The following is a 24,915-nucleotide window of genomic DNA, read 5'->3' on the forward strand; positions in this document are numbered from 1 at the left end:
ATATATATATAATAACAACAACTACGAAATAAAAATAAACAAAAATTAAACAAAAATATTGTATGAAAAGGGTGAATATGATGGATGAATATAAAAACAGACGAAAAGGGTGAAGAAATCGCCGATGTGGTGTATCAAGTTGTAGAAAGCACATCAAGAACATTTTGATATTCATGATGATGATGCCATTAAAATGTGTCACAAAATATGTTTGGGGGAAAAAATGATTTTAATGACTTGTAATTATACCTAATTTTCGTAAATAATAATTACAGAACGCATTTTTCATACAATGAGTGAACATTATCGATAAAAATAATCTGGAAAACTGCTAATCTATTATCTCATATCCGCAATGTCACAGTGCTGTAGATATTACATTACCTCACCGTTGTGTATATCTTTGGGTAGTAATATGGAAGTAATAAATGTAGTCGACTTAAAGAAAATGCCATTTAATTTGTCGAACAATTGATTTTATCGCTGATTGCGTGTTTTTTTAATTCGATCTAACGAATGGAAAAACCGTATTATAATCTTTACACGAACCAGTTACTTACCATTTTTCTATAAGCAATACAAAGTCAACAAAAGGTTTATTACTTAACCACTGAATTAATTTAATACAATTCGTTGTATATTTTTAAAAACAATCGATACTGGAGGCATTGTTTTCACGGCGGAATTTCCTAAAGTTATCGCGAATATTTCTGGATTTCTGCACTAGTTACTTTTGAATTATTAATTACAAACTTATTCTAATACAAAATATATTTCCCTTTTGTATTTTAGATACTAAATGCGAAATATGTATTTTTAAAATACTTTTTTTCAATTAAATACTTTTTTGTAGTACTTATTTAATTTTCTGCATTTCATCATAATCATAGGGTCGTCATTTCCCTAAAACTAGAACAGCCCACATCCTTAACTATTTGAGAACAGTAATCTAATTTAAGTCTACCTCTACCCCTTCTAACTCCTGTTTCTGCCTCTAATATGTCTCTGACTAGACCTTTATGCTTTAAAAGGTGTCCTGCCAACCTATCTCGCCTAATTTTTTATTGACTTCCATAGAGTCGTCTGTTCTCCTATTCTTTCTAGTACCTCTTCATTTCTAACCTTTTCTACCCGCGTTATCCTCATCATCCGCCTTATACATTAAGTATAAAATATTTTTTAAGAAAACCTTGCGGGCATTTACTCATTTTTTAAATATTGTAGCTTTTCTAGACTACTAGTGGTGTTTGCACTATATCACCAGCTGTGAAGATTAAGTATGATTCAAATTTTTCTGTTTGAAGTGATTGAGGTATAAGAACTATCTTTATGTTATAGTTTCTTCAGTTCAGCAACAAATAATTCTTCTATATGCTTCGTTATTTGCCTTTGTCGCCCGTTTTAATTGGCAAAAAGACACTGATGACAAAATAGTTTTCCTAGCGTGAAAGATCAGAGCTAAAATAGGGTTGCAAATAATTTTTTTGATGTAAAATCAACATCAATCATTTTATATCAAAATATTTACAACCCCATTTTGTTTCCGATCTTTTACACATTGTAATAACAGAAAGAAATGGAATCAATAGTTTCTTTAGGTTTGGGTTCATCTAATAAGTGAAGTTTTTGGGATCGTTTTTGAAGAATTGATGTAAAATCAACATCAATCATTTTATATCAAAATATTTTGTTTTTGATCTTTTACACATTGTAATAACAAAAAGAAATGGAATCAATAGTTTCTTTAGGTTTGGGTTCATCTAATAAGTGAAGTTTTTGGGATCGTTTTTGCAGAATTTTCGGTTNTTTTGATGTAAAATCAACATCAATCATTTTATATCAAAATATTTACAACCCCATTTTGTTTCCGATCTTTTACACATTGTAATAACAGAAACAAATAGAATCCATAGTTTCTTTAGCTTTGGGTTCATTTAATAAGTGAAGTTTTTCTAAGAATTTTGGATTATATGCATTTATTAGCACACAGCTGGCGAGTATCAATTCGATACTGTTTTGCGGGCCGTTTTGTCCTAATTCTTAGAATTTCGTAGTTCCTTCCTGATTTGGCAGGTGCTGATATCAATTTGAAACTTCAAAATTTCATGGACCATGACATTGAACCCGGAAAACAATATCGATCCAATATTTTAGTTTATACATTTCCAAGGAGTTTAGAATTTTTTGAACTCTCTTCAGTTAAAGAATTAGAAGGCATTCATGGAATGTCTTTTTGTCGCCTTTTTAAACTTCTAATACCTTCAATAGCCAATGTGAGCAACTTTCATTTATCATTTTATATAGATAATATTTAATCGGTGATACTATTATAGCAAAAATTTTAAAGGTAAAAACGTATTTTGCATTTTACAAATAGGAAAAACGTTTGGAAAAGTATTTTAAATAAAATACAAAAAAGTATTTAAATGCAAGATCAGAAAGTTATCTTTTATTTTGTATTTGCATTTTAAATGCAAGTATCTCAAATAAACCACATCACTAGTGGCGAGGCATCGTAAACTACAAGTGTTATATTTTCCTGGCTTCTACTGTCGCTAGATTTAATTAGAACTATCGTGCTTATTTCGTGTAATTTATTATATTAACTGACCGGTATATCTTGTTTGAAATAACGCTAGTAGGTACCTAGTCTGTATTAAATTTACCAACATTTATTGTAATGTAAGTAGACAGTCATAGAGGATGTACCTTATGTTACGGTAGTATCCGATTGTCCGTTATGAGGAATAGATTCGCGGTGCCGTTAAGAGCAAAGTCATCCGTTCACCTGTGAGCCTAGCTCCATTACGGCCCTGCTCTGTGCCGTGGCCCGGCCCCGCGTAAAAGTGTAACAATTCGGTCGACCGCTCGCGTGCATTCAAGACCTTCCGTTCTTCTTTGTTTGTTGTTGTTTCTTCTTTCGATCGAACTTGTCCTGCAGTAGTAACAGTTGCCAGTTTGCATTTCACGCGACGTGATTTGTTTAAATTAAAAAGATCATCGCGGCCTCCGCGTCCGTGCCCAAACGCTAGAGAGAACGAGCAGAAGTGATGTAAAGATGCGTCTAGACTGTAGCGGTTGACGCTCATTGAAACTATCGCTTCAGTAACTCAATAAATGACACACAATAGTCGCAAAGTTTAATAACTCAATTTACCGTGTAAGATTTCACTATTGGTTTCCAAATATCAATCATTCTGCGGTTTCGTAACCGTCAAACCACTGAAGATTTAAACAGCAAGGAGAGACAAAACTTTGGTAAATGTCTAGATGATGACCCCCACCCCCGAAGGGGTGGAAGGAATCGAAAGAGGAGGTCTCCCTCATCACTGTACAATAAAAAGTTCGTGGCGGTCTCACCCCCATAAAAATTTATGGGGGTTAGATAGGGCTAGGGGGGATCGAAAGAGGGTGGTCACCTGAGTAAAACCCCATAAAAAAATTGCGACACCCCTCGTTCTATCCCCCCCATCCCCACTCCAGAAGGGGGTGGGGGCCATCATCTAGACCTTTACCAAAACTTTTTGTAGACAACTCAAAACTGTAGACCACGGTCCCATCCTGGTTTTTTAACTTTTTTAAAAATAATTTATCGATTGTCGATATACAAAACCTTAAACTAATAAATATTTACTAATTTCTACTACCTGTCATTTTTTTGAACTTAAACAAGCGGTGCAAAGTTCAGCCGCGCGTAGTATGGATGCTTCCTTGCAGTATAAAACTTCAACATTTCAGTAGAAGATTCCAGCTAAATCGAACGAACTTCTATCTTCTACGTTGGTGAACGGATAGCTGCTTGTTGGCTATTTCATTGAGACATACCAACGCATACATGCATACAAATACACACATGCGTATTTGCAAACACACCGAGCCACTACTTAATCCTGTACATTTGGTTGACGATCTTGGTCGATAACAATCTCAACTGTAACGGACTATGAAAGACATACCGGTGAAATACGTATTAGATACTCCAAAAAATTAAACGGGTGTGAAAAAAAAGGTGAATCTCTAAATGAATTCATATTGAAAGATGTGATTTAGCGATAGAGTCAAGTAGAAGAAATAAAAACAATTTTAAGAAGCTGCTGCGCTAGCGTTTTTAGGAATGATAAACTCTGCCTTATAAGGGAAAACAATTATTAATTATCTTTAACGAAATTTAGTGATTTTTTTATATAAATATATTATGAAATAGTAGGTTATAAAGGTTTTAATGATATCTTATAAGTAATCATCATCATAAGGTCGTCAGTCCTAAGACTGGTTGGACACGTACCTTCACTCTTTACTATCCTGAGCTAAACTTCGCATTTCCCTAAAATTAGAACAACTCACATCCTTAACTATTTGCGAACAGCAATCTAATCTAGGTCTACCTCTACCCCTCCTAACTCCTGTTTCTGCCTCTAATATGTCTCTGACTAGACCTTTATGCCTAAAAGAATTCTTTTCCTAGTTAATGGGGGTAGTTTGAACCCCTTAAACCACCCTGTATGTAAATTCTTTTTTCTTCCAGTATTTTCTTTCGCTTATTTACTCGAAATCGTGTAAAACTCGTCGAACGGTTTGTTGCATTTCAGGATTTCACAGTATATTACTTTATACAATGGGCACAATTAAATTAATCGCAGTATAATCTTTAATGAAGATACGAAGCAAATGATCGGTACCAATAGAAAACGTGTTTATTGCGCGTTCGTTTCAGAAAGGTTTTCTATTAACTAGTCGTAGATTTAGGGTCACAATGGCCGGAGAAATCTACGAGAAATCGTCTAGGAAAGTGTGAGTGAAACTGTAACATTCTGCCATGTAGTATGACATCTGCAAAATGAAAGCTGTGCAACAAGTCTTATGTATGTGTAATGCACTGGTATGACAATACTATACTTACCTGTGCCCTTGTTATAGATTCGAAATAATATTAGTTTAGATTAATTACAGTGGCGGATCAAAGGTGATGCAAACGGAGCAATCCGCGTCGAACCACAAACTCAATGGAACCCCACAAGTGGCACTGCATTCCAACGCATTTATCGTAAAGTTACGGGTTACTTAAGAAATTATTGGGATTCGTCAAATGGGAGGAGCCTAAAAACATGGCGCCGATTAGGGAAAATCTATCGTAGTTCCTATAGTGTACCGTGCAATTTCCAAGTTTTTAAATTACGATAAAATGATTGTATTGACACAATATGTGATTGGGCTGGCACAAAGCCTCGGAAAGGAAATTTCGTTGAAGGTGAGCGTGTTTTTAATGCCAATCACATTATAAAATTCGGAAATAACAAATCCGGAAGCTAGCCTTCAAATTCCGTCAAGTTTACTGCCTACTTTTTACAAACTTCGGATTTAAAAAGTGATTCACGTTATATAATTGGTGAGGTGATTCTGGGTGATTTAAGCAATATCATATCAATGACTTGCACGTGCAAAGCCGATTTAAGAGAACGTTGCAAACACATTATTGCAACTTTGTTGTATTGCAGCAGGTAGGTTCTTAACCTCAAAATACTTATATCGTATCATTAGAATTGTGTTAAATCAATTACACAGGAATAAATAATTTCTCACTTTATAATTTTAGTATGATTCTAGTTTTAAATATTAAGGTTATGGCTGATGGTAAATACTTGCTGAAATATAATCATGTGCATTAAAATGACGTGAACAAATTTTTATTCCGGAATTCACTTCTTTGATACCTACTGCTTTCATCCAAGCTTCTATTAGTTTACTTTTTTCTCTAATTTTCCGAATATATTTTTTACATATATAAAACGGTTAGTTTTTATTGGAAAGTAGTTAATGTAGGTGAAGAGTGAAGATCTATGTCTGAAGTGCTATTGCAGCTTTTCACTGAACATATTAACTTTTTATTTGATTTAACTTTAGAAGAAAACTTCGTCGACTCCATCATCAAAAAAATTTTTACTTTTTTAACGTGTTTTATTATTTTAATAAACAATTTTACAATTTGCGTGCACAGTTCCTATGTAAATTTTTCCCTCATACGAGTTATAAATTTTGCCACCAGATGGTGTATGCCCATTTGGGTCAAACTATATGGGATCCGTCCCATACAGAGTGACTTTTATTTTTAAATGAATAAGGATCATCAAAAAAAGTTAGGCATGTCTAAAATCCAACAATGCATCGACTCAATTTTAATATATCCGATACTTGGTTTTACTCCCAGCTTCACTCGCGTTAATATTCTAGATACCTCTCAAAGATAATCGACGATCTCATAAAAATCATTTTTCTATTTCTCGGAAACAGTATTTTTTTGTGTAAAGGGTACGCTATGTCCTTTTCCGTACTCCTGACTCCAAAACAGTTACTACTCCAGATCAGCTAGTAGTTACCAGAGCAAATGCAGGCGAACAGATTTTTCAGTTGTGGATCGAATTCAAAGAAAAGTTATTTATTAATTAGATAACCATTTCGACCTATTGTCTTTATTCTTTAAGGTTTTATCTGCCTTAAGTCCAACCCGCACTTGATAAGTTTTATTATTTGATGTGGAATACGCACTTTGAAATACATATTCTTATCTAAAGTAACCTTAATTTTACCTCAACACATGACCGCTGTTACGTTGGTTATAATGAGAACAATAACGATGACAAAACTTTCGGAAAGTGCGTGACCAATTTTTTCCCCTTCAGTGGATATAACCCCAATATTTTGTAAGCTTTTACGTGAACAGAATTGAAGCATTGACAAGCCTCTATTTGCATTGTAAACTGATTAAATAAGTGCGGCCGCTTGCTTGACTAACCTAAATTATTTGACAAGTTCTTTAATATTGTCGCAAAAAGGGGCCAAGAATGTGAATTAAACTATATCTTTGGTCGTATAAACTCGTCAAAACTGTGTACACGATCAATCTAAACTTTTCTCGTCGAAACTTCCTGTTCAATCGCTCCAATCTTTATTGAAGTTTTTGCGTAGGGTTTCTTTTTACAATCTCCTTTTATAAATAGAGCCTAAATGATTATTGATGGCTATATCGAAGGGTTACGTATCCACTGGTTAACTTAAAATTAGGCAAATAAATTTCAATAGAAATTTTTGTGAGCTTTTTGAACAAGGCAGGTTGGACTGGTTAGAAATTTTATGTGACAAATCTAATAAGAAAGCTATTTGGTCAATCTTTGTTAATACTATTCTTTCGTTAATTGGAAATTCTGAGTCGGGTCTAAACCCCGTCGTCAATTGGAGTTGCTTCCTAACGTTTCGCTAGCATGAGTGGCGAGTATCTCCGGAGGTCCTTCCATCTCTGATGATGGATGTGGACTATCCATATGGAACTCCAACGGACGACTGCTCTTAAACCCGAATCAGAGGAACATCAGTTCAATTTAGATAAATATTTGAAAATTCCGTGAATTTGGATAAGAAAGAGTAGGTACTGGTTTGAACTTGGCACTTGGCACAGTTCTTCTTAAACTGAAATTGGCAAAGTTTTTTTGAACTTGGCAACTGGCACGTTTTTTTCGACTTGACATTAACACAGGTCTTTTAAACTTGCATTGCGCCTTAACTTACTATTGGAGAGATTGACCACCTTTATAATGATGTAACCCTTTCGTAACCTAAAATATCCTGGAATTTTCAGCATTAACTTATATCGTATTTTTAATACTGGAAGNGATAAGTTTTATTATTTGATGTGGAATACGCACTTTGAAATACATATTCTTATCTAAAGTAACCTTAATTTTACCTCAACACATGACCGCTGTTACGTTGGTTATAATGAGAACAATAACGATGACAAAACTTTCGGAAAGTGCGTGACCAATTTTTTCCCCTTCAGTGGATATAACCCCAATATTTTGTAAGCTTTTACGTGAACAGAATTGAAGCATTGACAAGCCTCTATTTGCATTGTAAACTGATTAAATAAGTGCGGCCGCTTGCTTGACTAACCTAAATTATTTGACAAGTTCTTTAATATTGTCGAAAAAAGGGGCCAAGAATGTGAATTAAACTATATCTTTGGTCGTATAAACTCGTCAAAACTAACTGTGTACACGATCAATCTAAACTTTTCTCGTCGAAACTTCCTGTTCAATCGCTCCAATCTTTATTGAAGTTTTTGCGTAGGGTTTCTTTTTACAATCTCCTTTTATAAATAGAGCCTAAATGATTATTGATGGCTATATCGAAGGGTTACGTATCCACTGGTTAACTTAAAATTAGGCAAATAAATTTCAATAGAAATTTTTGTGAGCTTTTTGAACAAGGCAAGTTGGACTGGTTAGAAATTTTATGTGGCAATTCCAATAAGAAAGCTATTTTGTGAATCTTTTTTAATTGAAAATTCTGAGTTGGATCTAAACACCGTCGTCAATTGGAATTGCTTCCTAACGTTTCGCTAGCATGAGTGGCGAGTATCTCCGGAGGTCCTTCCATCTCTGATGATGGATGTGGACTATCCATATGGAACTCCAACGGACGACTGCTCTTAAACCCGAATCAGAGGAGTATCGGTTCAATTTAGATAAATATTTGAAAATTCCGTGAATTTGGATAAGAAAGAGTAGGTACTGGTTTGAACTTGGCACTTGGCACAGTTCTTCTTAAACTGAAATTGGCAAAGTTTTTTTGAACTTGGCAATTGGCACGCTTTTTTCGACTTGACATTAACACAGGTTTTTAAACTTTCATGGCGCCTTGACCTACTATTGGAAACCCTTACCGAGAAATTGACCACCTTTATAATGATGTAACCTTTGCGTAACCTAAAATATCCTGGAATTTTCAGTATTAATTTATATCTCTCGTATTTTCAATACTGTAAGCGCATTCAATGTGGTGTTATCTGTAAGTTAGGTAGATACTTTTTAGAGTAACGTGTACAGACTAGACTATGTCGATGATGCATGCGCTATCTCTCAATAATTTAGCAGTAAATAATAATTAATTATAAAATATTGTATAATATACACCAAAAAAAGATAATCGGTAATACATTTAGAGATTTTCGATTCAAAATTGAATTACTTTGTTTGAGTTTGTGGGAAGTAGAAATCAATCTAATTCAAAGGTTTTCCTCCTTCACATTCCAATTTCCTTTTCTCTGGTTCAACCCACGCTAACACAAAAGGTTCGAGTGCGAGTCCTTGCGATAAATAACAAAAATGATTAGTCAAATAGAATAATATAGCGTGGCGTGTCACATTGTTCGCTGACAGAAGAAGTAAGTGAAGAAGGCATGCTAGCCGAGGCATGAAAGCCTATTCATAATATTTTTAACAGAGTTCACATTTCGAACTATTAATCATATTCAGAAACCTGTTGATTTTACAACAACTGATAAAGCAGCCATTAACTTTTGTGTTTCCATATATGTAAAGAATGGACGTAAGTGTAAATAATGGGCCGCTGTCAGAATGTTGAGATTTTAAATAGATTCTTGAGCGCGCGAACAATTCGAGGGAAAAAGGCTGTGCTAATGATAGTTTTCACTCTTTTCATGGCCTAGTGTGAATATACATAATATAAGTACATACGTATATACGCAGGGTTGCCAGATAATGCTTTATATTCACTAGATTTCCCTAATAACTTGACAGCCACGTTTTCCCTATAATTTTCATAATTACTTTCGTTTATATTTTTTGCAATACATAGGTAGAAGTATTAACAAATGCGAGTAGTTTTCACCAGAAACGTACTTTCCTTATACATGTTGTATTGAATCGAAAAAAAACCCTTTTCCTGGAATTGGCCCTTAATTCTCTAGTTATAGGGAATTTTCCATGTATCTGGCAACCTTGTACATATATGTATTATAAGTGAACGAATCGAATATTCTTTTGTTCTTGTTTTTCTCTACTGTTATCGTCTGACGTGAATAATGTTGCGTGCCGTGTCGAAAACTCAAATAGAAATTAATCAAATTTGTCTGATCGAGTAACCTTTGTATGTGTTGCTATTTTTATTTTCTGAAAATTAATTACGTTGAGTAGAATAACGCGTTTCATACGTAAAACCGTAGAAGAGAAACGACTGATAAAAAATAATCAGCTTCCTCGTTTGCAGAAATATCTACATATATTTGATGTGTTACGTTTGATCTGAAACATCCTTGACGCGGCATGGAAATAATGGTAAACTCTGGATGACGCCGCGATTTGCATTATCAGGTCGTAAAAAGAAGAAGAACGAAAGAAAGAAAGAAACAACAATCGTAAATAAATCTGTAGAAAATTAATTAATTAATGTTCGAGGTATTTTTCAATTAAGGATATTGATTTGTCAAATTAGACTCATTGCGCAATTATCTACATCAGTTTTTACTTGGTTGATTAACCTAAATTATTTGACAAGTTCTTTAATATTATTGAAAAAGGGCCAAGAATATGAATAAAACTATATCTTTGCTCGTATAAACTCGTCAAAACTGTGTATACGATCAATCTAAACTTTTCTCATCGAAATTTCCTGTTCAGTGGCCCCAATCTTTATTGTAGTTTTTGCGTAGGGCTTCTTTTTACAATCTCCTTTTACAAATAAAGCCTAAATGATTATTGATGGCTATGTCGAAGGGTTACGTATCCACTGGTTAATTTAAAATTAGGCAACAATAGAAATTTTTGTGAGCTTTTTGAACAAGTTGGACTGGTTAGAAATTTTATGTGAAAAATCTAATAAGAAAGCTATTTGGTCAATCTTTGTTAATACTATTCTTTCGTTAATTGGATGTCTTGATTCGGGTCTAAGTTGCTTCGTAATGTATCGCTAGCATGAGTAGCGACCATTTCCGGAGGTCCTTCTATCTCCGATGCTGGATGTGGACAATCCACATAAAACATTAACAGACGACGGCTCCTGGACCCGAATCAGAGCAGCGTCAGTTCCGTTTGGAAAAAATATTTGAAAATTCAGTGAATTTAGGTAAGAAAGTGAAGGTACTGGTTTGAACTTGGCACTTGGCACAGTTCTTCTGAGACCGAAAATTGGCACGGTTCTTTTGAACTTGGCAATTGNTCGGAAAGTGCGTGACCAATTTTTTCCCCTTCAGTGGATATAACCCCAATATTTTGTAAGCTTTTACGTGAACAGAATTGAAGCATTGACAAGCCTCTATTTGCATTGTAAACTGATTAAATAAGTGCGGCCGCTTGCTTGACTAACCTAAATTATTTGACAAGTTCTTTAATATTGTCGAAAAAAGGGGCCAAGAATGTGAATTAAACTATATCTTTGGTCGTATAAACTCGTCAAAACTAACTGTGTACACGATCAATCTAAACTTTTCTCGTCGAAACTTCCTGTTCAATCGCTCCAATCTTTATTGAAGTTTTTGCGTACGGTTTCTTTTTACAATCTCCTTTTATAAATAGAGCTTAAATGATTATTGATGGGTATATTGAAGGGTTAGGTATCCTCTGCTTAACTTAAAATTAGGCATAGAATATAATAATAGAAACTTTTGTGAGCTTTTTGAACAAGGCAAGTTGGACTGGTTAGAAATTTTATGTGACAAGTCTAACAAGAAAGCTATTTTGTGAATTTTTTATAATATTATCCTTTGGGTAATTGGATATTCTGATTCGGGTCCAAGGTGCCTCGTAACGTTTCGCTAGCATGAGTAGCGAGCATTTCCAGAGGTCCTTCTATCTCCGATGTGTTGGATGTGGACTATCCACATAAAACTTTAACAGACGACGGCTCCCAGACCCGAATCAGAGCAGCGTCAGTTCCGCTTGGAAAAATATTTGAAAATTCAGTGAATTTGGGTAAGAAAGTGAAGGCACTGGTTTGAACTTGGCACTTGGAACAGTTCTTCTGAAACCGAAAATTGGCACAGTTCTTTTGAACTTGGCAATTGGCACGGTTTTTTTAACTTGACATTAATACACGTGTTTTGAACATTGCGCCTTAACTTACTATTGAAAACCCATACCAAGGGATTGACTACCTTTTTTCTGGAATGTTACGTTTGATGTGAAACATCCTTTGGCGCGACATTGAAATAATGGTGAACTCGGGATGACGCCGCGCTTGGCATTATCCGGTCGTAAAAATAAGAAGAAAGAAAGAAAGTAAGAAAAAAACAACAATCGTAAATAAATCTGTAGAAAGTTAATTAAACTTCAGTTGTAGCAAAACGCAAAATCTGGGGTTTGTGGGTTATTCTGTTATGTAGAAAGACTATCAGTTAGTATTGAAATGAGTCTTGTAACTATTTTGAAAGGATTACAGAGAGACTACAATATCTTTGGGAAAATTCTAAATTACATTTTCCTTATTAAATTTTACAAACTATTTCTAAAGTTGAACAAATTTTCATAGTATGGTTTTATATAAGAAAAAAAGGGATGAAATTTGGGATCTACTTAATTATATTCACGATATGTAGATTGCAACAGGCCCATCAAAAGACATGTTTGTACATTAAAATTGATAGCATTTTTATTTATGATTTGGGATGGGGTAGTGTGATGTAGAAACTTCCATTGGATTTGTCCGATACTTTGATTTTATATGTTAATAGAACGCCTATTAAGGAAGTAATTAGTAGATAGATTTATTTTCCAGTGTTTAATCAAAGGTAATAATGTGCCCATAACTCATTTGTAATATTATTAGTAATAATTAATATCAGATATTATGCAATATAATTCCGATAATTAGTCATTTTCAATAAATGTATGTATAATGGTGGTATCAATATCTATCAATATCACTATATAAATGTACTTGCTAGTTAAGGACTTGTATGTATGTGCTTCACTCAAGGATTTTGAAGTATGCTCTCACAGAATGCAAATCTTTACTCAAGACACTTCTTAACGTTAAGTAGATGGCATCGTAATGAGGCAGATGGTTAGTTACACAGATTTACGCTTCCATTATAAATATTTTAAGATGTTCAGGATCATATTAAAACCTACCTACAGGATGAGTGCTTTAACGATCATTTTCTAGAGAAGTAAACATAACAGGTCAATTGAAAAGTCCCCGGCCTAAAATAGTAAAACACTTTTTTTTTGCAAAATTCGTTTTTTTTATTCAACATAATTCCCTTCAAGGGTGATACACTGATTATAGCGATCCTCCAACTTTTCGATACCATTTTTGTAGTACGATTTGTCCTTTGCTTCAAAATAGGCCTCAGTTTCGGCGATCACCTCTTCATTCGACGAAAATTTTTTCCCAACGAGCATTCTTTTGAGATCTGAGAACAGGAAGTAGTCGCTGGGGGCCAGATCTGGAGAATACGGTGGATGCGGAAGCAATTCGAAGCCCAATTCATGAATTTTTGCCATCGTTTTCACTGACTTGTGAGACGGTGCATTGTCTTGGTGAAGCAGGACTTTCTTTTTCTGCAAATGCGGTCGTTTCTCGGCGATTTCGTCCTTCAAACGGTCCAATAACGCTATGTAATAGTCGCTGTTGATGGTCCTTCCTTTTTCAAGGTAGTCAATGAAAATTATTCCACGCGCATCCCAAAATACAGACGCCATAACCTTGCCAGCCGACTGTTGCGTTTTTGCACGCTTTGGAGCGGGTTCATCGTGTGCAGTCCACTCCGATGACTGTCGATTGGACTTCGGAGTGAAATGATGGAGCCATGTTTCATCCATTGTCACATATCGACGCAAAAACTCGGGTTTATTACGCGTGATCATCTTCAAACACTGCTCTGAATCATCAACTCGTCGTTGTTTTTGGTCAAAAGTGAGCTCGCGCGGCACCCACTTTGCACAGAGCTTTCTCATACCCAAATATTCGTGAATGATGTGATGTATACGTTCCGTTGATATCTGTAGAGTGTCTGCTATTTCATTCAATTTCAATTTACGGTCATTCAAAATCATTTTGTGGATTTTTTTAATGTTTTCGTCCGTAACAGCCTCTTTTGGGCGTCCACTGCGTTCACCGTCTTCGGTGCTCATTTCACCACGTCTAAACTTAGCATACCAATCCTTGATGGTTGATTTTCCTGGGGCAGTGTCCGGAAATTCGTTATCAAGCCAAGTTTTTGCTTCAACTGTATTTTTTCCCTTCAAAAAGCAATATTTTATCAACACGCGAAATTCCTTTTCATCCATTTTTTTCACAATAACAAAAGTTGCTTCACTAAAAATGCTATAATTCACAAACTAATGATCCGACAGCCGTCAAAATATAGACGCGTCTTTTGAAGGTTAGGACTAACTGAAAATCATATGGATTTAGTTCTGGTGCCGCCATCTATGTGTCAGGCCGGGGACTTTTCAATTGACCCTAGCACATATAATACTTGAATTTTTAGATACTTAGTTATTAGTATCTTCTTCTTCCTAAATAAAATGTAACAATAAAAAAATCCGTTTTTTATCAGCATTGCAATTAGGAGATTTAGACCTACACTTGTGGTAACCCTAACAATTAAATCATAACCAACTGTGCGCTTCCTAATTATCAGAAAAAATAGAAAACCATAACATCTCCTGCGACAGTTATATTTCAGATATATTTTCGTGGCATTTGCCCTTTTGGTTGTTTTCCTCTTCCGTGGAAAATTCAAGCCCTTCACGTGCTATACTCCAATTACATAGCATACTCGACGTGCCTGTCCATCGTCCATTAAGGCATAATGTATCTACTTAATTTTTCTGCCTAACATATTTTTTTGTTTTAATTTTGCAAATGGAGTGCTTAATTTCGATATAGGAGGAAGTAATGCTTAAGGAGGTGTAGGAAAAATTTGAGGAACGTTAATTAGAATTTGGGAATGACGTAATTTAAATACGTGGTAATTACTTGTAAAACATGGAAAATAAAACGTTTCATTTTCACAGCCGTGGTCAAATTTCTGTGAATAGCTTAAGAAGTGGCTGATTTTAGGTATCTAGGAAGTCAGATAATTCAGGACGGAAGGAGTTGTAAGGATATAAAGCAAAGGATAGTGCAGAGTCGAGTCGACTTCAATAAAAAGATGTTAATCTAGAAATTCAAGAAAGGTTGTTAAAGGTGTATGTTTGAAGCGCAGCGCTGTACGGGTGCGAAACATAGACGGTGGGTGCTGCGGAAAAAAAAGCATTCAAAATGTGATGTTACGAATGATACCGTGGATAGAGGAGGTTAGAAATGAAGAGGTATTAGAATGAATAGGAGAACAGACGAAGTCAATAAGAAATAGGCCAGATAGGTTGGTAGGACACCTTCTCAGGCATGATGGTTTAGTCAGAGACATATTAGAGGCAGAAACGGGGGTTAGGAGGGGTACAGGTAGACCTAGATTAGATTACTGTTCGCAAATAGTTAAGGATATGGGTTGTTCTAGTTTTAGACCGAGCGGCATCGCCTAGAGGTTTAGACCATTGCTTAGCATTCGGGAGGACGCGGGTTCGATTCCGGGCCCGTCTGCCTTGGTCCAAGTTTTTCTGTGGTTTCCTTGGATCACTTAGACAAATGATGGGCCAGTAATATTCCATTCCATTCTCTTCTGTCTTCATTTCGTCCGTTTCAACTTTCTCACTCGAACCACCACCCACCCATTCCCACGATGTCTAAAAGCAGGCTGAAGAGGGCCTTCCGCCCTACCTTCCGGCGTAGTCCGGAGGGACTGCCCGCCCACCAACATTACTGGTTGGTGGGAATGAAACACCCAAAAGTTTTTTTTTCTAGTTTTAGGAAAATGCGAAAATTAGCTCAGGATAAGAAAGAGTGGAGGTGCGTGTCCAATCAGTCTTAGGACTGACGACCTTATGATGATGATGATGAGTTTAGGATTTTGTTGCCAAATGATTAGAGTGATTGTTTCACTTTATTTTTTTACAAAATATTAGGTACTCACAAATTAATCGCGCTTGTCTACATAACATAGATAAACGAATGTTGTTGTGTAGTAAACGGTGACCCAAATAGTTGCGCACGTAGGAAGTGATGCGAAAATTGGGGCCCAATCGCCTCCTTTTTATACCGTACGGTACTGGATTCCGTCGTGTAGGTACGCGTCTCGCTGCGATCCAACGTATCATTCGTTGTCTCTTCAGCGGTTGCTCGGGCTGGAGCATTCGACCGCGATGGTGATAGAGAATATAAAAGCGAGACTTGCTTGGTAGATTTATTGCGAGAGCGATTTAGTCGGTCCGGCTACTACGCGTCTCCCCCAAAAAACTTTTCTACAATGGAGATCAATGTCCTCGTTTATAATATTCGCACAAGTATAAATAGTGTAACAAATGGAAGGTCGTACTCGGTTCTGCCGGCTTGCCACCGTGCCGATGAGGCACAGAGCGTTGATTTTGTCGACATGAGCAGTACCGTTTTATTTATTAATCAAAGACTATTGACGTATAACTTCAAATTAACACAGCTTAGGTTTTGAAATTAGTTAAATTTTGAGAGAGCATCACTTTTCAACATGAAATTATTTTTTAACAATTAAGCTTTTAATATCATTTATTGAAAGCTATCTCTAACCCGTCTGTTGATTGTTGCGGGTGTGTTGCTGGCCTAGATTTATTCCTAAGGAACGCTTTAACCCTCTTCGATAAAAATTAATTTAACGAAGCCGATATTTTAGGAAATAACGCTCGAATATTTTCTATCTGTGGTCTTCTTAGAATGATAGAACGAGCAATAATAACTAATGTGATTTTCAACTTTTAATAAACAACATACACTATAATTAACACCGAAAAAATACTTAAAGATAACTGCAACGAATGAACTATTGATGAACTGGATGATTGAACTTAACGCTTGAACGTAATGAGCTTATTGCATAGAAAAAATGCTTAAATATACAACAAAATATAGGGGGTGGAGGTACGTTAGTGGGGTGTTTTTGATTTTAAGCTATGGGTAGTGACTGCGTGACTACAATCACAAAATTGTCTGTGGATGGGAAGATCATCGACCTATCTGGTGACCAACCCGAAGGGACGTTACCTGCCGAGAAAAAACCTACATAATATGATAATAAAGTTCTATTATTGTAGGCACGTATTTCTAAGTTTAAACTGCGAATAACAAAATTGTTTTTTCTTTATTCAAACGATACATCACGAATTGCACTCCAACACCCTCCTTGCTATATGCTAATACTGCTACATCATCTGAAAATCTAAGCATACTAATCTTTTACCCCTGTATATTTATCCCTACAGTTACACTGTCTTTAATGATGTTGATCACGTCTTCGATGTATAGATTAAAAATTAGCGGTGACAGTATGCATCCCTGTCTGACTTCCTTCCTAATATTTACTTCTCTACGTTGCAGCCCCAGCTCTATAACTGCCTGTTGCTCTTTTTACAAACTAAGTATCACTCTTCTATCTCTGTAACTCATCCCTACATTTTTAAGTATATTTAACATCTTGTGCTATTTAACATTGTCAGAAGCTTCTTCTATTTCTTCTAAACCCAAATTGACCTTCCTGTAATATTTTTTCCGCCCTTTTTTCCATCCTCCTGTGTACAATTATAGTTAAGATTTTTGACGCATAAAAAATTTAGGCTAATTGTTCTAAATGTCTCGCACCTATCCGCGCCACTCTTTTTAGATATGATTACTACCACGATCCGTTTATAATCCTCTGGTACTTTCCCCGTCTCGTAAATGTGACTAACTGACTTAAACATACGATCCTCTTGTCCTGCATGTTTTAAAATTTCCGCCTGTATCTCATCTATACCTGGTACCTTATTATTCTTTAAGCTTTTTAATGTTACATCGAACTCCATCCACAACCGTCACTGATTACATTTTTCATCGATATAATTACTTGCTTGTTATCGCAATTTTTCTATACTTTGTCAATTCACGCCCAGGGCCGGCTTTGGATTGCAACTTCTTCTGGTATTCTTACAATTGTGTTTTTTTATCTCTTTACTAGTGCGATCAGTCTTTACATAATAGTGACCTCTCAAGTAGGTACTAACCTTCTATTCAAACAGATAGTATCCATAAAATATAAACAAGTTCGTCATGAATTTATTGAGAAAAGTATCCGTTAGGAATTATGTTTTTGTTTGTTAATGTTTATTTCGTCATACCTTGAGCAATATTCTGAGAGTATGGCAATAAATGAAGTTAAGTACGGTTCTGTTATTGGCCTATCAACGGTGTTAATTAATTGCGAACGGTTTTACGTGTGGCTGACGAAGGTTTTTTGGCAATTTTTCGTACTTATGCGCGTATAACTGTAGGTATATTTAATAAAACGTACATTCCTCTTGGTGAGGGGAGCAGAGACGTGGATATCGAAGTAGGCAGTCGGCCAGAAGTGCATATTTTGACTGTACCACGTCGGACAGACAAAAATACAACACAACTTTAATAATCTAAAACCAATGCGCGACCTCGCGATGAATATCAATAGAATAGAATTGAAAAGTAACAAACAGAACTTTTATTGTTTACTAGTAAGGTATTTTTTCCTTGAGGAAACTAAAATTGCGCATGACTAGAAGGTCATACGGAAGGAAGAAGTCGTATGACACTGTGCGGAGATTGCAGTCAATAAATAATAATTAATAATCTGTTGGTGCCATCTGCGACATTAACATTTATATTTGGTCATGAATTATTGCTGCTACGATTAAAATGCAACAACTGGCCTTGCTTGAAAACAGAAGTAATAAATAGTTACAGACATAAATATATCTTGACTGTAATGTTCAAATTTTTGGTTAGTACTAAAGTGAAATTAGGAAGAAATATAAATTTTTCATATATAAGAAAACACTTAGAGAAAGGTGCGATATAGAGGGATCTGTCAGATCTGCATTTTATTTCGAAAATGCAAAACCAAGATCAAGACAGAACGAACACGTCCAAGACAAAAACCAAGACCGATCAGATTAAATAAGCAAGATCAAAACTTAACACGCAAGACCAAGACTAAGCGGAGACTGTATCGGCAAGACCAAGATCAAGGCCGAGTCTATATCAGCAAGACCAAGTATCAGTATGACCAAGATCAAGGCCGAGTCTGTATCAGCAAGACAAAGGCAGAGACCGAGGCTATATCGACAAGACCAAGGCCGAGTCTGTATCAGCATGGCCAAGGCCAAGGCCAAGGCTGAGACTACATCGGCAAGACCAAAATCAAGTCCGAGTCTGTATCAGCAAGACAAAGGCAGAGACCGAGGCTATATTGACAAGACCAAGGCCGAGTCTGTATCAGCATGGCCAAGGCCAAGGCTGAGACTATATCGGCAAGACCAAAATCAAGTCGGAGTCTGTATCAGCAAGACCAAGATCAAGGCCGAGTCTGTAGCACCAAGGCAAAGGCCAAGACCGAGGCTGTATCGTCAAGATCAAGACCAAGGTCAAGTCTGTATCAGCAAGACCCAGGCCAAGGTTGAGACTATATCGGCAATACCAAGGTGAAGTCTGTATCAGCCAGACCAAGACCAAGGCTGAGTTTACATAGGCAAGACCAAGGCCGAGACTATATCGGCAAGATCAAGACTAAGGCCTAAACTATATCAGTAAGACAAAAACTAAGACCGAATAAGCAGGACCGAGACTGTATCAGTAAGACCAAGGCCAAGACTATGACCGAAGAAGGAAGACCAAGGCCTTTATTACGTTAAAAGGTGGTCAAAAAAACAGACTTCATTCCAATGATTTAAGAAATACCAAGAAAATGTTCCAATCGGTCGAAAAACCAAAATCGGTTTGATACAATTAACTTATAACAATATTACTCATTATATTTTTCTAATTTTTATGACCAAGTTGACGTTGTCATACGCGGTTCGATAACGGAAGCGTGGATCAATACTCTATCTGAATTGCATCATTCCGTATCAGTCGGATTTACAAATTAATTATATTATAATGATTTATGCAAACTGCAATCACGTGTAGTATAATAAAACACATGCTGGTTAAAGTTAATTTGCATTATTTAATGCCGCGGACGGGAGTCAGTGTGAAACTTCTGCCACGCGACGTGGCACGTTAAAAGACAAACAGCCTCCAGACAAGTTTTTCATTTTATATTATGTATATGTATGACTTGATGAACGCCTGCCAGCACGACGGACGGACGGACTGACCGACGTCGCAACGGACGCTCTTATACGTGTAATAGTACGTATACATATATGCATACGTATGCACTTGTCTATGAGTTTGTTGTGTAACAAGTGATAAACGTATTCACATACATAGATGCATTTGTACCTAAATGTTTATTCATTATCGAATTATCATTGTTACAATAGCGATTTGCAATTTGTTTTTGTTCATAATGGATGGAAATAATGATACGGTCTAGGCGATTCGTAGTACGTACATGAGTATGTGTGTCCAGACTTACATAACGTATCATTAGTAAAATCTACTCAGTTTTCAGATGTAGTGCAAATAAACTCGTTGTAATATATGTGTAATGGACTAAATGATTAATAGGATATTATAAAAATGCCCGTGCAGTTTGGAATATGCCCGATTCGAGAGGGTAGTGTGATAACCCTAGACAAAAATTTTCAGTCTCTCTCCAGTCTTTCAGAGTCTTTCAGCGTCTCTGAGAGCGTCTCTCACAGTCTCTCGGTTATTACCTAGGTGTTTTTATGGATCTCTCATAGTCTCTGTACGAGAGACTCGAACGACAAAATCGTTAATTCAGAGATTCGAGTCTCTCACAGAGAGACTGAGTGAATAAAACTGAAAAATTGGGAGACTCGAGTCTCTCGTAGAAAGACTGGGATCTCTGAAATATGTTGAACTTAGAAAATTTTAACCATGTCTATCGAGACACCACTTATTGAGAGATTCGAGTCTCTCGTTCAGAGATTCGCGTCTCCCGTTAAGAGATTCGCGTCTCCCGTTCAGAGATTCGCGTCTCCCGTTCAGAGATTCGAGTCTCTCGTTCAGAGACTGGATACGAAATGAGGATCTCTCTATGAGCGACTCGAGTCTCTCGTTCAGAGACGCTAAACAGTTTTTTTGACAGTCTCTCTCAGCGACACCAAAGAGACTCGATGAGAGACGGAGACTCGAGTCTCGCTTTCAGAGATTCTGATAGACCGAACATTTTTATCTCGGGAACAACTATAGAAATAATCAAATGAACCGGGCCAGGTTTTTCAAATAATAATTACTTATTTCACCCTAAGTAGTTGGGGCGGACATTATAAAAAATGCCCCTATTTATTACTTGGTCACACCTTTTAGAGTATTAGACCTGATCGTTGAAATGTGATGTCACTAAAGAGAGACCTACGGTTGTCCCGCTTGCCTCTACTCTAGCGTAATAGGGTTGCAAATTTGAAAACAAAAGTTGGCATTTTTTAAAGATCGGTCTGAATTTAAAGATCGCTATGGTGTATTAAAATTAGCATTTTTCGACTTATCTTTTGTGCTTCAATTTTCATTCAAACAATTTTAATTCTGAGAAGATTATAGGATTTTAACATCAGTCATACTTTTCAAGTCGAAGGGTTATTACGCGATGACTGACCTTTTCAGACTATTTTCTCTTTAAAAACTTTTGAATTACCTACGTGTATGGTATGTGAATATTTGTCAGTTTTCCTTGTGATATTGGTAGCTGCTGTACCGATTGATACTGGTCAAAAATGGTCTTATCCAACTATGAATATTTTGGTAGGTTATGGTATATTTTAGAAACTAATAGCTTTAGGGAGAAATAGGTTCAGATATATTAGCTATCATTTGTTACGTTGTTCTTGTGTCAGACATGATACAATTTTTATCATTACCTCGTTATGTAATGAATTACTGGGAACCCGAGATAAAAATGTTCAGTCTTTCAGAGTCTCTGAAAGCGAGACTCGAGTCTTCGTCTCTCATCAAGTCTCTCTGGCGTCTCTGAGAAAGACTGTCAAAAAAACTTTAGCGTCTCTGAACGAGAGACCCGAGAAGCTCATAGAGAGATCCTCATTTCGTATCCAGTCTCTGAACGAGAGACTCGAATCTCTCAATAAGTGGTGTCTCGATAGACATGGTTAAAATTTTAACATATTTCAGAGACCCCAGTCTTTCTACGAAAGACTCGAGTCTCTCAGTTTTTCAGCTTTATTCATTCAGTCTCTCTATGAGAGACTCGAATCTCTGAATTAACAACTTTATCGTTCGAGTCTCCCATACAGAGACTGTGAGAGATCCATAAAAACAACTAGGCAATAACTGAGAGACTGTGAAAGACTGTGAGAGACGCTCTCAGAAAATTTTTGTCTAGGGAAATACTCTATCGATATAGTTTTTAACTGATAAAAATAATTGTTACAGATGGTGGCTCCCGTTGTCGGTCTTTCAAAGAAGCCGCACCAATTGGCTCTTGGTAAGTTTTACAAATTTTTATTTGCTTTGATTTCAAACTAGTTGACTTAATTCTGGCATGTTTTATACCTGAAAGTGTAGTCTCATTAAGTAATTAATTCTTATTTCATTTGCTTCTATTCGTAATATGTCGTACGGACGTGTAGTTTGAATTAAAACAGATGGAAAAGCGTTTAAATTTCGACCATTTTTCCGTCAATTTATATAAGTAAGTCGTCATGTCCATGTCATTACATAGTTCAAAGTGACAAGCGTAAATAGATTGTGTTTTGTCATGTTTGTCGCGGCCAAATGATGTCTATTAGTCGGAAGGCGGCGGAAAAACGGGCACTCGTCGGTGTAACTTGTTTAATATGACGAATAACAAGGGAACGAAACGTATATTGTAGTTGCACTTTTACATCTATTGCTCAGAATGACGTAGAAACTATTTTATGAGGCACAGTCAAAAAATTCATTTACAAATGATTTCCAATACATAAATATACCTTACATAGGTACTAGTATAAAAATCATTTTTAATCATAATCATTGCCTATATTCAATAATTAGTTATGGTACTAATATTTAACTGAAAAGAAGAAGAATGCAAATGTTTTCTTTGAGATAAGCAATCTGAGATTATTGCAAAAATAAATGAATGGGGGGGGGGATGAATATCCTTGTATGTATATAATAAAAGCAAATATAATTTATTCGGGAGCATGATAAAAGTTATATCCCTAGACAAAAATTTTCAGTCGCTCTAGTCTCTCAGAGTCTTTCAGCGTATCTGAAAGCATCTCTCACAGTCTCTCAGTTATTGCCTAGGTGTTTTCATGGATCTCTCACAGTCTCTGTATGAGAGACTCGAACGATAAAATTGTTAATTCAGAAATTCGAGTCTCTCACAGAGAGACTGAATGAATAAAACTGAAAAATTGAGAGACTCGAGTCTCTCGTAGAAAGTCTGGGATCTCCGAAATATGATGAACTTTTGAAATTTTTAACCATATCTATCGAGACACCACTTATTGAGAGATTCGAGTCTCTCGTTCAGATATTCGGGTGTCTTGTTCTGAGACTGGATACGAAATGAGGATCTCTCTATGAGCGACTCGAGTCTCTCGTTCAGAGACGCTAAACAGTCTTTTTGACAGCCTCTCGACAGTCTCTCTCAGCGACACCAGAGAGACTCGATGAGAGACGAAGACTCGAGTCTCGATCTCAAAGACTCTAAGAGACATCTCGGGATGATAGCCTTCCATTACGCGTCGATATTTTCGATTTCGATCTTCAACTGCAGGGGTTGATTTCAACGATATTAGTGGTTAAAAGGCTATCGCTTCAAAGGACTCCATATAGAGAGTTAGTAAAGTTGGTAATTGAGTTCCGACGTCTGGCCAGAATGAAACGGTCTACATCTACAGGTCTCATGAATGCTTTAGAATTTTGTAGAAGATTGGAGGATGTTCAAAATGATTGATAACTAATTTTTGTTGAGGTAAAGATAGGTTAATCCGGCTTGTATATGATAAACGTAAGTGTAGTTTGTCCATACGTGCCGCTAAGGCTTCTCTTTTGTGAAACTACCACCTCTTATAATAGAAAGTTATGGAACTACCTAAAAATAAATACTAAAACGTTTAATAAGGATAGAACTGTGCCTTACATCTACTTTCGATCCAAATTTTAAATGAAAAATGGACGTATTAAGCTTGTCTAAATGACAATATTCAGTCTAGGATCATAGATAGGGTACTGTAATGGCTACAGCTAAACGGTTGCCGACGAAATCGTTAACTTAAATTAGGTTAAAGTATAACAGAATGCCATGGTTAAAATGGAAACATTATGCGGTGTTGTTGACAGCGGTGCCATTTGTCCTTTGAGTAAAAAAAAGGAATTACTTCTTCTTTTGTCCGTATTGTGACGAAGTTTTCTTACTCTTTTAATAACATGAAGCGGCGGTTAATTCGAGGGCAGTGCAGAGGCAGGTTTGACGTCAACAATTCAAGCCTCGTATTAAATTCGTTTTATCAGCGTCGTTGTCGTTACTGTAGCATCTCGCCGTCCCCTCTTCCCGTCGCGTCTTCAACTCAGAACACCGTTCTCCGTCGGTCAGAAATCTAAACAAATGTCGAGTCTTCAACCGCAAACTCACTTATTATAGCTTATAACCATTTATTCACGTCTCGAATATACTCCGATTTAGTTTCCATCTTCCTCTGTCTTTAGTTTTTAAATGCGATTCCTGTTTTTGTCGGGCGTCGCTCGTGCTCGCATCTTGCGCCGCTTTTCCGCTTTCTCGTCTCTCTCTCTCTCGCGCCCGTTTTTAGGCTTGATTTCAATTTTAAATTAGACGTCTTCAGTTTGCAGCCTCGTTTAATCACTACGTCGAGGGCGACGACGGACGTCGGCGGCTCGCCGGCAGCAACGTCGCGGACGCATTCACACTTAGAACGCTGCTTCCGTCAAGACGGCTGCGCCCGTGTGTAAACAGAAATACTCAAATACTTACAGATATACGGGGTGATCCACCTCTAAAGCTCATCGACAGTTAACGTCAGAGAAATATAGAAAACCGGTTTTTAATAATCCCTGTTTGAATTTGTATTTTAAAATCCTACTGAACTTGAACCTTGACGAAGCTCT

The 24,915-nt window shown here is 36.4% G+C and overlaps 1 long non-coding RNA gene across 2 annotated transcripts in view; it reads left to right on the top strand.

Annotated features, from left to right (window-relative positions):
• Positions 1 to 24,915, top strand: part of LOC108743410 — a 175,588-nt gene that overhangs the window by 56,004 nt on the left and 94,669 nt on the right. For both annotated transcript variants that reach the window (XR_001938821.1, XR_001938819.1), the window contains exon 2: positions 22,231 to 22,282. This is a non-coding gene — a long non-coding RNA (uncharacterized LOC108743410). The remainder of the gene's footprint in view (positions 1 to 22,230; positions 22,283 to 24,915) is intronic.

The sequence above is a fragment of the Agrilus planipennis genome, unplaced genomic scaffold (genome assembly GCF_000699045.2).
Source record: "Agrilus planipennis isolate EAB-ADULT unplaced genomic scaffold, Apla_2.0 scaffold19, whole genome shotgun sequence".
Lineage (NCBI taxonomy): Eukaryota > Metazoa > Arthropoda > Insecta > Coleoptera > Buprestidae > Agrilus > Agrilus planipennis.